The sequence below is a fragment of the Leptodactylus fuscus genome, chromosome 4 (genome assembly GCF_031893055.1).
Source record: "Leptodactylus fuscus isolate aLepFus1 chromosome 4, aLepFus1.hap2, whole genome shotgun sequence".
Lineage (NCBI taxonomy): Eukaryota > Metazoa > Chordata > Amphibia > Anura > Leptodactylidae > Leptodactylus > Leptodactylus fuscus.
The window spans coordinates 46673450-46687706 of NC_134268.1; the positions used below are offsets into that span (position 1 = coordinate 46673450).

The 14257-nt window shown below is 37.0% G+C and overlaps 1 pseudogene; it reads right to left on the reverse strand.

The window, feature by feature from the left end:
* Positions 1-11169: 11169 nt before the first annotated feature.
* Positions 11170-14257, reverse strand: part of LOC142200260 (small ribosomal subunit protein uS17-like) — a 55227-nt pseudogene continuing 52139 nt past the window's right edge.

A 14257-nucleotide genomic window follows, 5' to 3' on the forward strand; every position in this document is an offset into this window, starting at 1 on the left:
TTGTATCTTAGTGTACATGTCATAATGGTATTTCTATATGTGTGTTTTTTTGTTTTGTCTTTTCGACTTACCACTTTATCCTCTCCTTAGTTCACACGTAACAGATTGTTTTCCGGTTCATTCAGTCTTTTCGTGTCCACACAGTCAGGTGCAGGACAGACTCCACTAATTAACGGATCTTCGTCACTGTGCAGACAGGAGGATTTCCGGGTGCTTGTTTTAATTGTATATATATACATGTGATTTTTTAACTACTAACTCAAACCATGACTAAGAGGCTAGTTCCTCGAAACGCGTCGGTTTCTGTCTAATCCATCCAACCTGTCTGCGTTTGTGCATGTTATACATATGGATTTTAAAGGGAGTACGGCTCCGAAATAAAATGTCATTTTTTAACTGAGAGAAAGTCAAGGAGTGCTGGATATTCTTGTACTTCCCTCTAGAGAGGTGGCCTTGTCATTGACAGATGGACTTATATATAATTTGATCAAAATATTAGCCAAGAACCTCATTTTCATGTATTTTTATATACAGTAATAATTAGCAGTAATTCCATTGCAACTTTTTGTGTTTGCATTTCTACTGCAGCCTGCACATGCAGTTCATATTATTTGATTGCAATGCTGGTTATTTTTTGTGTTTATTTTATGTGCAAAAAACATGTTAACATGCTCGGTGGGTTGTAATAATCGAGTAGATACCAAAAATTTATTTGTTTTTAACTTTTTCTACTTTTAATTGAGTAGATACCAAACATGTATTTTTTATTTATTTTTTTTCACTACATTTACACAGTAAAATCACTCTTTGTGGGGAACAAAATTGTTTGTTATCTTTGTATGCTTTTTTATTTCAAATAAGGAAAATGTTTGTTCTTGAACCGTGTTAGCCAGTGGGTAGGAAATATAAAAAAAAAAAAACTAAAAGGTATCAACTACTGAAAAAGACTATCAAGTTTTTTATATTTTTATTTCAATAAATGTTAATTTACTGTTTTAAATCTCATCAAGGAACCTGAACTTGTGATTGCTTTAATTACACATTGCAATACTACTGTATTGCAATGTATCACCTTTAGCTGTGTTTTACTGACAACTTATTTGGTCCTGGAATTAATAATCTCACAAACAGGACAGGGCTATGGGTTTTTGTTAGGCCCTAGCTTCCTTTGAAACTCATCAGTATCCTACCAATCACACAGAGATATAACCTCATTCTGTCAAACCACTTAAGGCCACTATTGACCACAGCATCTAATAGGTTAAATATTGGGGATTGGGGATATGTATGTTATAGCTGATATCAACTATGGATGGCATGGACATGGCTATAGTGCCCAGTTCATTACTGCTGCGGAAACGTACTGTGTACAGCGTTGCTATCTGTGTTGTGTCTCAACAGCTTAGAGAAGAAGGGTTTAAACTCTGAAAAAATTGATAGTGTAGAATCATAATAATATATAAAACCAAGCAAAAAAAAACCCTTAGAATATATTTTTTCATAAAATTATGTTGAACCCTAGTTTAATTGTTTTCAGTATCTTCTTGTAGATCTTTTTGACATTCCTAACAATTGTAACAGTAACCATTTTATACCTAGACAGATATGTCTGTATTTTAATTGATGACAATTAAGGGAAACATAAACAGAATTGCAGTTTTTCAGATGTTTACTACTGCCGATTGTTTGCTACTTGTCACATTAGGCTTTTTCTTTTATTAGAATTTATACTTAGTTTGGCTTTTTAATGTTGTAGTGACTTTACGACTTTGTAAAATATTTCCAGCATGCTCACATTTTCCATGGTAGCATATGCTCAATCTTTCATCGTGTGCAGCTTAAATCTGACCACTGACACAGAGGTCGTGAGTACACATATGGTATGCCATACTGACTCAATTAGCTATCCATCAAATTAATTGCATATTACATCAAAAGATGCGCTCTGCTACCCCATACGGTCAAAAGATGAAGAACAATAATTAAGACAAATTAGTGGTTTTGCTGTGACTGTTTAGTTCAAACAGAAGTGTTAAGAAAACTCTAAACTACTTTCATACCATTGATCTCAATACAATGAAGCCAGTATTTTATCTTCATAGGAGTAGGCTCACCTACGGTTCTTTTCAAAACATATTACAATTGTGAAATTACAAAACAGATAAAATAAGTTGCTACAATGTCAATTTTTTTCATGAATTTCCGGAATTTTTTTTTTAAAGAGAATATTTTTTTAGAAAATATTTAATGATTTATTCTAAAGAGAGTCCATTATATGTAAAGATTTGTCCTAAGGAAAGCCCATTATATATGTAATGATTTATTTTAAAGAAAGTATATTATACATATAATGATTTATTCTTAAGAGGGTACATTCTATATGTAATGATTTATTCTAAAGAAGGTACATTATATATAAAGATTTATCCTTAAGAAAGCAAATTATATATGTAATGATTGATTCTAAAGAAAGTACATTATACATGTAATGATTTATTCTAAAGAAAGTACATTATACATATCGTGATTTATTCTGAAGAGAGTCCATTATATATTTAATGAGTTATTCTAAAGAAAGTCCATTATATTTTTGAGTTATGGAATGATTAAATCACACAATGACTTTGACCTGGTTTCCGCGAGCATGAGTACGTTCCTGTACATTCAGACATAACATTCCATGGGAACACCTTATTGTAGAAGATTGTAAGGGTTGAAGGTGGGGTCTCCATTTGACCATTTGAGAACTTAGTATTAACAGAAAATGTGAATACAATTAAAAACTGATGATGTCCCAAAAAAATTGATGTCCAAGTTACGTCCATTAAAAACAGGTCAATAAGTTGGGCCAAAAAAGGCCAAGGAAAGTCATTTGTTGTTGTTGTTGTTGTTGTTGTTGTTGTTGTTGTTTTGCGGTCGATTAAATGGATACAAAATGGATGACACTCAACAAACTTGAACAGAAAATGGAAAATAAGAGGGAAATATGATAAATAGAAACAGGAACCTATTTAGAGGTTAAATGGGTTTTCTGATCTCTCTGTCTCAGCCTGCTATCTCATCTTATCACTTCCTGTATTCCTCAGCAAACTGGAGGGTGGTCTTTGACTGTTTGATGAATAGGACACTATGAAGTACCTCACTGGATATAAACATTTTCTTTACCATGAGAGAATATTTATTATCATTACTAAATAGAACTTACAGTAAACCCAACGTTATCTTTGTGTCTACATAGCGAGACTATTCTGGTCATTTAACTGTAAAAGAAACCTAATGGAGATAATGAAAGTCAGAACAGAGTATAAGATATTGGCTAACCCATTGCTTATTGTATTATTCTGTCTGGATATTTGTTAGTATCATTCTTCTATTTTCATTTTTATGGAATAGACAGTTTGGATACTTACTGTATTATACACTACTACAGTAATGAGAAAACAGTACACCTTCTTTGAACTCTACGGTTTTACACATAAGGGTATGTTTAAACAGCAATCTGGTTCTTGCAAGGGTCTTAAAGTTATGATAACAGATTTTATAAATTCATTATTTAACAAAAAAAATAAGTATACCTTATGCAGCAATAGCCTGCAGAACAATCTTTTGTGTATATCAATCTCTCATATTGTTCTCTTAGAATTTTGTCCCACTCTTGTCCCACTGCATGTAAAATTGAGATGAGGTCCGCATTTTGTTAGGTGATGGCTATTGCAACACCTTGATTCTTTTCTTTTTCAGCCATTCTATTGTAGAATTGATGGTATTCTTGGGATCATTGCCCCATTGCACGACCTGGTGTACTTGACAGTTGGTAACAGGTGTTTGTGCTGATATGTTTCATTCGGTTATTACCAAATATGGTTCTATGCATTATCGCCAAGCATCTCCACTTTGATGATAAGTTATGTTTTTTATTTATTTATTTTCTTTTTTTTTTTTTAAGAAAGAAGAGGCTTTCTCCTGGTAACCCTTCCAAACCAGTCATACTTATTCAGTTTGTTTCTAACTATCAGGAATTTGAACATTTAACATATTGAAGCCTATAGAATATTACATATAGCTCTTGTTTTTTTAAAAAAATTCATTTGCGCATCGCATGGTCTGACCTTCGGGTAAATTTGCTGGGACATCCACTCCTGGATGTTTTAAACATTTTAAACTGACTTAAATGTTTTCCGCTTCTAATTTTTTTCACTGTAACATTAAAAGGATTCTATCATTGGGAAATTTCATTTTTAACCACTTCCGGACCGCCCATAGACTATAAACGTCCGGGAAGTGGTTGCCTAGTTCTGACAGGACATACCGGTATGTCCAATCAGAACACAGCAGCTGCATGAAGATCATATAGCTTCTGAAGCTGGGAACTGGCTGTAACTTCAACTGGAGCTCCCAGAGAGATGGCACGGAAGGTTTATTCCCTTCCCTGCCTTCTCGATCGCTGTGTATACAGCTCTCAATGAGCACTGTATAAACAGCTATGGGCGCTGCCATGATGCGGCCGCCCTCTGACCCGGTGGTCACGTGATCCACTGGGCTCAGCGTCTTACAAGAGCTGCTGGGTCCTACAGGAACCAGATCAGCTCTGTAAGTGTAAAGAACAGTATGCAGGAGGCTGGATTCCTCCTGCAACTAAGGCTAAATGTAGCAGCCTCAGTTGCAGGCGAAATCAGCCTTCTTAACAAAAAAAAGTCTCTTATGACCTTATGGGGACACAATCTGAATTTTTTTTTTAAATAAAATATAATAAAAAAGTTAAAAAAATGAAAAGAAAATAATTAAAAACATAAATAAAATAATACGCTAATAAAATGCCATTATTAAAGGGTATAGCCCCACCCCCGACAACACCATACAAAATAAAAATTGCCATAATGGAGAGGAAAAACTATCTTATAAAGTTTTTCAGTAGCACTTTGTGTTATTAAATAAAAAAAAAATAAAGTGAAAACCAGACACAATTTCCCTCCTATTATGTTTATATTTTCCCGGATATAAAAAAAATTAAAACACATTCGATAATAAAAACAACATAAAAATAAAGCCCTATGTCTCCCTGAAAAAAAGATGCAAAAATTAGTTGAATGAGACATACGAGAAAAATGTTACAGCCCTCAAAACTGCACATACAAAAAAACCCGAAAATGTGTCTGGTCCTGGACCACAAATTGGCCCGGTACTGAAGTGGTTAAGATTAGAGATGAGCGAGTACTGTTCGGATCAGCCGATCCGAACAGCACGCTCCATAGAAATGAATGGATGCGCCTGGTACTTCCGCCTTGACGGTGGCCGGCCGCTTACCCCCCCCCCCCCCCCCCCCCCCCGTGTGCCGGCTACGTCCATTCATTTCTATGCGAGTGTGCTGTTCGGATCGGCTGATCCGAACAGTACTTGCTCATCTCTAGTTAAGATATATTTGCATAGCGTTTTGAAAGACTATTCCACACATACCTTTTGTTTGTTAATCCCCTCAGCTGTTTTTGAATAAGCCCACTTTCATTGATATGCTAATTGACCAGCAACGACAATTGGAAGTTCACTGTGCACTGTGTGCTGTGTGTACACAGAGAGAGGTCAGAGAAGGGAGGCTGATGATGACTCACCTACCCCTTTGTACACACAGAAGACAGTACTCACTGAACTTCCGGGTGCATCTTGCTGGCTAGTTAACATTTCAATAAAGCAGGCTAATTCAAAAACGGCTGAGAGGATTAACAAATTAAAGGTATGTCTGGAATAACCTTTCTAAAGGCTATGCAAATATATGCTTAGTTAAAAATGAGTTTTCACAATGATAGAATCCCTTTCAAATTATTTGTAAATGGCCTTTCAATTCTTCCCAGATTGATGAGCAGTGTTTGCTTTTCTAAGATCATTGCTGATGTCTATCCTCCTTGACATTGTGTTAATTCCCATCTGAACGCTCCAGAGCAGCAAACTGACAAAATAGCTGCTTTTATAGAGGTGGTAACACTTACTGATGATCAAATAATCACAGATTGATTACCAGCACCTGGCGGCTACTTACTTGCTTAATTCCTATGAAAACAGTAAGGGTGTAATACATTTTTCATATTCTGCTTCTGCCTTGTAGGTTGGTTGGCAGATTTTCTTAAATATAACAATGTGAATTTAACCATGTGCTGTTCATATGTAGTTGTATTTACTTCATTTTAAGACTTTTCAAGGAACAGATTCTTTTATTATGTGCTAATATGTAAAACCATTTAATTAAAAAAAAAAAAATATATATATATATATATATATATATATATATATATATATATACATACACACTTTAAGGTGCTCTATATTTGTTATATTTTGCCACATATCTTTGTTTCTGTATTTTTGACATCATTGCTCTAAGGAAGTTTTTGACCACATACAATTTTTTTCAATAGCTATATGATGGCAATTTGAAATTGAGAATATTGCCAGAATACTAACACTGTCTACCTTCAGCTATGAAATTCCCACTTTCTCTAATATAAGTCTTCACTGCCTTTTAAAAATCTAAAACTGCCGTATAGAAAGCAATAGATCTCCACTTGCTGGAAAAAGCAACTCCAGCTTTGTCCATAGATTTGTCCTTTTAGTTGACGAATACAAGGCAAACCATTTAAAAATGTAAAGATCATTAGACAATAGAGAAATGAATAAATTCATGGATAATTCTTTACCAATCCATTTACCCATCTTAAATGTTCGAAATATTTGCTATGAAATGTACATAGAATTCTTTGAGAATTTCAGCTTTTTTCAAAATTTTGCTAATTTGCTTATCAAGTTTAACGTTTAAAATGAAACATCTCTTGTATCTTTAAGGAAATTCAGCTATATTGATCCACATATGAACAATTTCTTCCTGGACACTTTTCGATGTCTTCTGGAAAAGAATGTAATTAAAATTGAGGATATTAAGAAAGGGTCAGTAAGAGCTAGAAGGAAAACATGTCAGAATTTTAAATTATACACTCTTCAAAAGCAGGCAAGTGTTCAAGCTTAAGGTTCCAGGAGTTCGGTACAAGAATCACAGACAATAAGCGCTATATACTGTATAGAATATAAACATTATAGAAGACTCATTTACTTTTGAATATTTTAAAAATAAGGTACTGGTAAAAAATTTTAGATGAGTGAATCGGTTCACAATAAACCGGATTCAACCCGAATATTCCAGATTGCTTTTAAAAAAATTGCGAAATGCATTGGGGTGTCCTGTACTCCGTCTCTGCTTCCTCGTTTCGTCCGGCACTCTTCTGTGACATCATTTATCCAGAATCATTGCTGAGGCTTGGGATTAGAGCACACTGATGCGTCATGAGCACTAAACGCCCAAGAGGCCCAAAAGGGAAGGTGATTAGAAATGTTTTTGTTTTTTTTGCCACCTCCCCTAGGTCTCAGTCCTTATACTTTGGGGTCTGTAGAAACCACAGAGCATAATAATTTACCTTCCGGTTCTATCCAAATAAGTTAGTGGGATCACTTAGTCTGAATACAAGACAAAACTAATCTTGTGAGATTCACCCATCTTTAGTAAAAATGTATCCTACCTTATCTTTCATCTTAGTTCCATATCTCCTAATTAGAGATGAGTGATGATTTGTTTTTCAAACATTAATCTCTTCCCAACAGCTGCCATAATAGTATGGTGGATGTCGGATATTTAAATATGACAACCACTTGGGAGCTGAGCGGACAACATAGCCAACAAGTTTCTGTTATGCAGCAAACACCTGACACTAATGCCTGAAATCAGTACTCACACTGATCGCAGGTATTAATGTCCAATGGTGCCTCAGTCTAAGATGATGAGGCGCCATTTTGCCTGCAGTGCCTGTGCGCTGCCATTTTTCCAGGGATCGCTGGAAATGCTAGTGTACCCTTGGGTCTCTTCAAACATCAGAGTATGAAAAGCCGAGATCGTGGAAGGTGATTGAAAAAGAGATGCAAACTGCATAGGGATGGAAAAATCATCACTGTGATTGTTCTGTCTCCATAGAGTTTCATTATGTCCATTATGTGGCAACACATCCCCCTGACTACAAAGATATTCAGCATATGCTGTTGACAAACAATTTGGTGTCCCATAAAAGATGACATCACTTGACAAATGGTAATCTAGAAAATGCATGTCAATCACCAAACCATCCTCAGTGAACTACTCCTATCAAGGAATTGACTACTCAATGGTATGATCGTGGTAACCCTTCCACTGCTTAGATCAGTGGTCCCCAACACTTTTTGCACCAGGGATTGGTTTCAAACAAGACCATTTTTCCATGGGCTTAGGTAATATGGGGGTGGGGTTATAGGATGGCTCTACCATATAGACAGGAAGGCTCTTCGCCAAGATGCTCAGCAGGGCAGGCAGATCTGGCATCTGAGTGGACGTGGCGAAATGCAAGACACCAAGGATGCCTACTTCACACTAAGCCATGTCGCTATGGTAAGCAATACTGAGATTGATATTTTGCGCTGGGTCATGTTGCTGTGGTAACATGTAAACTATTGGGTAGCGCGGTGTCCCTAGCAGCTACAGAATGCTGTACTACCCGGTAGTTTACGTGGCCTAGCGCAAAATATCCAGCTAAGACTGAGGCCAGCCTGCCACCCAGCCCTGCAAACAAATCCCAACTGCCCGGTTCTGGTCTGTGGTTGGGGACCCCTGGCTTAGATCACACACATTTTTATGCCATAACCTATAATCTAAACAGATTGTTTTCTTCTAATCTGGAATCTATGCTTGGATTCCTCTTTCTGACACTTAGGGTGCATTCACACTGAGTAAACGCTAGCTTATTTTGTAGAGTAAAATTACACTTGTAAATTTTGCTATCCCATTGACTTCAATGATATTTTTTTACAAGTGTAAAAATACGCCTGTAAAAAATACGCCTGTAAAAAATACGCCTGTAAAAATACGCCTGTAAAATGTCATTGAAGTCAATGGGATAGCAAAATTTACAAGTGTAATTTTACACTACAAAATAAGCTAGCGTTTACTCAGTGTGAATGCACCCTAAGATGACATATTGCAAGCACCAAACACAACCTTTTTTTTACATAGACACATCATTCTTTTATCTTTGATATTTTTGGTAGTGGGAAGACTTTGATGTGTTCTTTTTTAACTTTTTTTCTTCGCCGTGACCATGTTTTTAATTACATTCTGTCACGGGTTTTGTTAGCATGTCACAATAGTGTGTTGAATTGGTTTCATGTGGAGCTCTTAAGGTATACCTGTCATTTCAGGATAAGCTGTCATATGTGTAGGGAGTAAAATTATGTATGGTCATTATGGGACTCATATTCTGTAGGTTTTTTGCATTTGCCATCTGTATGCCATACCTGGAACTTGTAGCTCTCTACAAACTAGTGGTCAAGACTACTTGCTATATATATATATATATATATATATATATATATATATATATATATATATATATATATATATATATAGTAAACCAATAGATGGTAAAGTGCTGGAGGGGGTGTATAACTCACCTAGACGCTCATGGGTGAGATAAGAAAAATCCAGAAGGGTTTGTTCTCAGCAGACAACTTTGTCTGCTGAGCATTTATAAGTGGCGTGCATTGCCTGGATTTTTAGGGAATGGCAGGTAGGTTTGTAGTGGAACTTGTCATTCCCATCCCCTCCAGTCCACACCTTGTGGACACTCAGGCAGAAACCCAGCTAGAAACCCAGCTCGCTGTTAGCGAGGCATAAGAAGTCTGCTGGGAGTATGGAGGGTCCATTCACACTCAGTTTTTTGGCACTAATTTTGACACTGAATCTGCATCAGAATTTATGTGAAAAATGGGTTCCTTTTTCCACTTACATCAAAATCAGCTCCAAAAGTCTCAGTGTGAATGGACCCCGACTTTGGTCAAAGCTTGGCTGGAAAACCATCACAGAGGTTGCTGCTGCTGGAGAGGAACCTGACAATATGAATTGATTTCTATGATTATGTGAGGCAACCAACTTATGTTTAGTTAGACCCCAGACGGGCAGGTGTTTGTTTTGTATTTTCTTTCGGTACTGCATGTTCCACTGTTTGTTGGACTGAAAGCTCAACATTTGGACTACCTTGGAATCAGTGTTTATGCCAACCACCCAGCACCACCAGATCCTGACTATACATATATATACTGTATATTGAGAGAGGGAGAGAGAGAGAGAGAGAGAGAGAGAGAGAGAGAGAGAGAGAGACTGGATTAAAGTGCTTAGGTTGTGATAGACTTCTTTCCAGCTCCAGATTTAGCCTAAACCTGGGTCTCTTCTGTTATCTCCTGCATTTCCTACTAAGTCCTCCCATTCCCTCTCCATAGACTTCTATAGACATGTCATCTGACATATAGTGTATTTCAAGATGGGTAGAGTAGTGATTTTTACAAAGAATTTTATTTTAGTAGGTGGGGGGGGTGTCAAGAAAGCAGTGTGATATGAAGATAAAGAGGCATTTCTCTATGGTATAATGTACTACAAAGTTTCTTCCAATCACCTATATAATCACCTGTATATCAGAATTGCCTAGAGAAATAGGAATAACTAGGTACAGTGGGCTCTGCCCTAACTGGATTTTTCCCCTACAAATAATAGAGTAGTGAGGGTAATACCTGTAGATAAATTATTATCAATACCTCAAAATATAGAATAATTGTAATCCTATATGGTATACAGTACATTCATTGCATACTATCCCACGTGAGGGGCCCAGGAACTACAAGTTATATCTCCGCAAACAAAAATTTTATTCCCATAAGACACTTAACAGATCTGTTACATATTGTTTGAGTAGCAAAACAAAGATAGGGTGCATTCACACTGAGTAAACGCTAGCTTATTTTGTAGAGTAAAATTACACTTGTAAATTTTGCTATCCCATTGACTTCAATGATATTTTTTTACAAGTGTAAAAATACGCCTGTAAAAAATACGCCTGTAAAAAATACGCCTGTAAAAATACGCCTGTAAAATGTCATTGAAGTCAATGGGATAGCAAAATTTACAAGTGTAATTTTACTCTACAAAATAAGCTAGCGTTTACTCAGTGTGAATGCACCCATAAAATGATAATATAACAGACTATTTTTTAACATTTTTTTAAAATTTTTATTAGACTTGAAAGAATATCTGATTTACATCTAATACTTCGTGAATTACTTCCTGCTCCCAGCCTTTTTTGTTACTTCCAGAAAATTGAATCAAAAAGCTTTGGCGAGTGGATGTGTCCGATGGTGACAATACCTCCGACCTGGACATCTCTGAAGTGGGGATCAGATGCACAGACATGTGACATGTTTTACATCGATTGTACTTGTTGGCTTAATGCAAGTATTCCTGGTGGATAATAATTGTGTTCTACATCTTCGTTTTGGTGACCTGAAGATGCAACCACCAATGGAGACATTACCAGTGAAGGGACAATTCTTGTCAATGTACGTGTATTTTATTGTCTCACTTTGGGTCTTGAGTCCCAGACCAATATTCCTGTAATCCTTTTTGCCAGTATCCTTAGCTTTTTGTTCTGTAAGATCATGGGCTGCTTCTGATGAATCCTCTCAGTTTGGATATCCGTCATCTTGGTCTGCCGGGTGAAAAAAAAAAGAGCTTATTTAATATTGAAGCATGTCTGCACAAAATTATCTGCTGAAGGTGAATGATTCAGAAAATAGCAATTTTATAGCTATTGTAATCTGCATATTCCTTCATGTTGTAAAGTACATTTTTTTTTACAATACCTATTAAAAGTATTAATCACATTGGCAATTGCCACTGATAGAGAGAAATAATTTGTAATGCATGAAGTACACGTTTTCAAATTACATTTAGAATTAATGTTCGGCACGTTAACCCCTTTGTACAATGGACATCACAGCAATGCTTTAATACATTGTGTTGTACAGAATGTTTACCGGATTGAAGGTTCTAGAAAACTATTAAATGGCTCCTCTATCACAATGGAGATTTCTAGGAGCATTTTTAATAAGTTCCTAACCTTCATTCTTTGTTATTTCTAAGTATAATTTCTATATCCTAGACAGCAATCTTTACCATTACTGAATATACAGCAAATAGTATTTATTACAAAAACAATATTAAAGTGATGTTACTAAGTAAATGAAGTAATGCCAATCTCCCTGATCCCTGGTCACTCCCGTACACTGGGTCTCCCACCAGTGTTTGGTTCCCTTAAATCAGTGGTCCCCAACCTTTTTTAGCCCAGAGACCAGCTTCAAGCAAGACCATTTGTCCATGACCTAGCGAAGCGGGGTTGGGGCAGGGCTTTGGTCATATGGGGCAGGGTTATAAGCCGTCTCCACCATGTGGATGGGAAGGCTCTCTTACGGGATACTCTGCGGGGCAGGAGAGCATGACATGAGCATCTAGGCAACATGGTGAATTGCTAGACACCGAGCCTGGATACTTTGTGCTAGACCACATTGCTATGGTAATGTGTGAATAATTGGGTAGTGAGGCATCCTTAGCAGCTACAGGACGCCATGCTACTTGATAATCTACACATTACCATAGCAGCATGGCCTATTGCTAAGTATCCAGCTAAGACTGAGGCCAGCCTACCATCCCGCAGACTGCCATAAAAACCCACAACATCACGGTCCCGGTTGGGGACCCCTGCCCTAAATCCATAGGATTAGTTAGCTCAGCACGTCAGTAGCAGAGTTGGGTCCCCTCTGTGACCACTATTTGGACATTATGGTACATGAATCCAAAATTAGAGGTTAAAATATAACCTATAAATATGAGGTAGTCTTAGATTAGAAATCAAAGTGTACTTAAAGAGTTTGTGCGATAGTGGAGTCATCCCCTACCTACTGGCCAGCCCCCAGCATTCAGGCGTATATCACCTGCCCTGTGTATAGAGAGTAAGTGTCCGTAATATAACTCTGTTAATAAAATAAATCATTAGAGGCCCCTTGTGCCTGATATGAATTGGACTAACACAAAATGATCTATTTCTTCTACATTAAGAACAAGACTACCCTTTTGACTGGTTTCTAAGTATATGGATCCCTTAAAGGACCTGGCCACAGATTACAAGATCTTTATCAGTACATGTGAACTTCCATTTCTGATGTCCCTATTAGATCTTTTCATCCAGCATGGAGACTTGAGGAACATCAAAACATTTTGAAGAAACATTGTAATACATCGTTCATCTTCTTGACAACCTTGCATTTTGGATTTGTAGAAATCATACGTAGACATTTACTAACTCGCTTGTCATAAGCGACATTTGGTGGTTTTGATTCCTGACTACATGAATTTTTTTTTTCTTTTGTTTTTTTAATTTCACATCTTTTGTTAAGAGTGTTCTGGTAGCTAAAAGTGAGGACTAGAGATGAGCGAGTAGTTAAATACTCGATATTCAATATTCGTTTCGAGTAGCCCCTCAATATTCGACTACTCGAATATTGAATCCTATTATACTCTATGGGGGAAAAATGCTCGTTTCAGGGGTAGGCAACATTCGATCAAATTGAACTTACCAAGTCCACGAGTGAGGGTCGGGCTGGATTCTCCAAGAAGCCCCCTGAAGAAGCAGGGGAGAAACGGTCCGTCGGGGCTCAGAGTGGAGGTCGCAGCTGGTGAGCAGTGGTTTATGTTTATGCTTCACATTTTGTCCTATGTAGGTTAGCTTATGTAATACTGGCATGTTTGTGTAACTTTACATTGGTTCTGTTACCTTATATGCTCTTGCTATATAGTGGTGATGTGGGTATGATCTTTGCAATGCTACAGATATTTTTTCAATCAAGTGCCCTGATCTTGTGATATTGTGAGCAATAGGAGCCTATTTACATTTATATATACAAAATACTGGGCCTCTATACACACATTAATTGTGGCTGTTCTCATCCCCTACACCACTAGCAGATTATACACCTGCTGGAGCTGCTCAGTCCAGTGCGACCTCCACTCTTGTTGTGTGTTTTTTAAATGTTTTTATGTGTTTGTGTTTTCCTGATACCATTTTTTACAATTAAAAACATTTTTGTAACAATAAATTTAGATTTAAAATCAAAAGAATTTTTTGTGTTATTTATACATTGATACTTAGTTGGTACTTTGGATTCTCCAAGAAGTCTTTTCTGTGCAGCGTCCCCGCGGCGTCTTCCGGCTCTGAATTCACTCTGCCAGGCATCGGGCCTGGGTAGAGCCGACTGCGCATGCCCGCACTGCAAGAAAATGGCCGCTTACAGTCAAAGCGGCCATTTTCTTGTA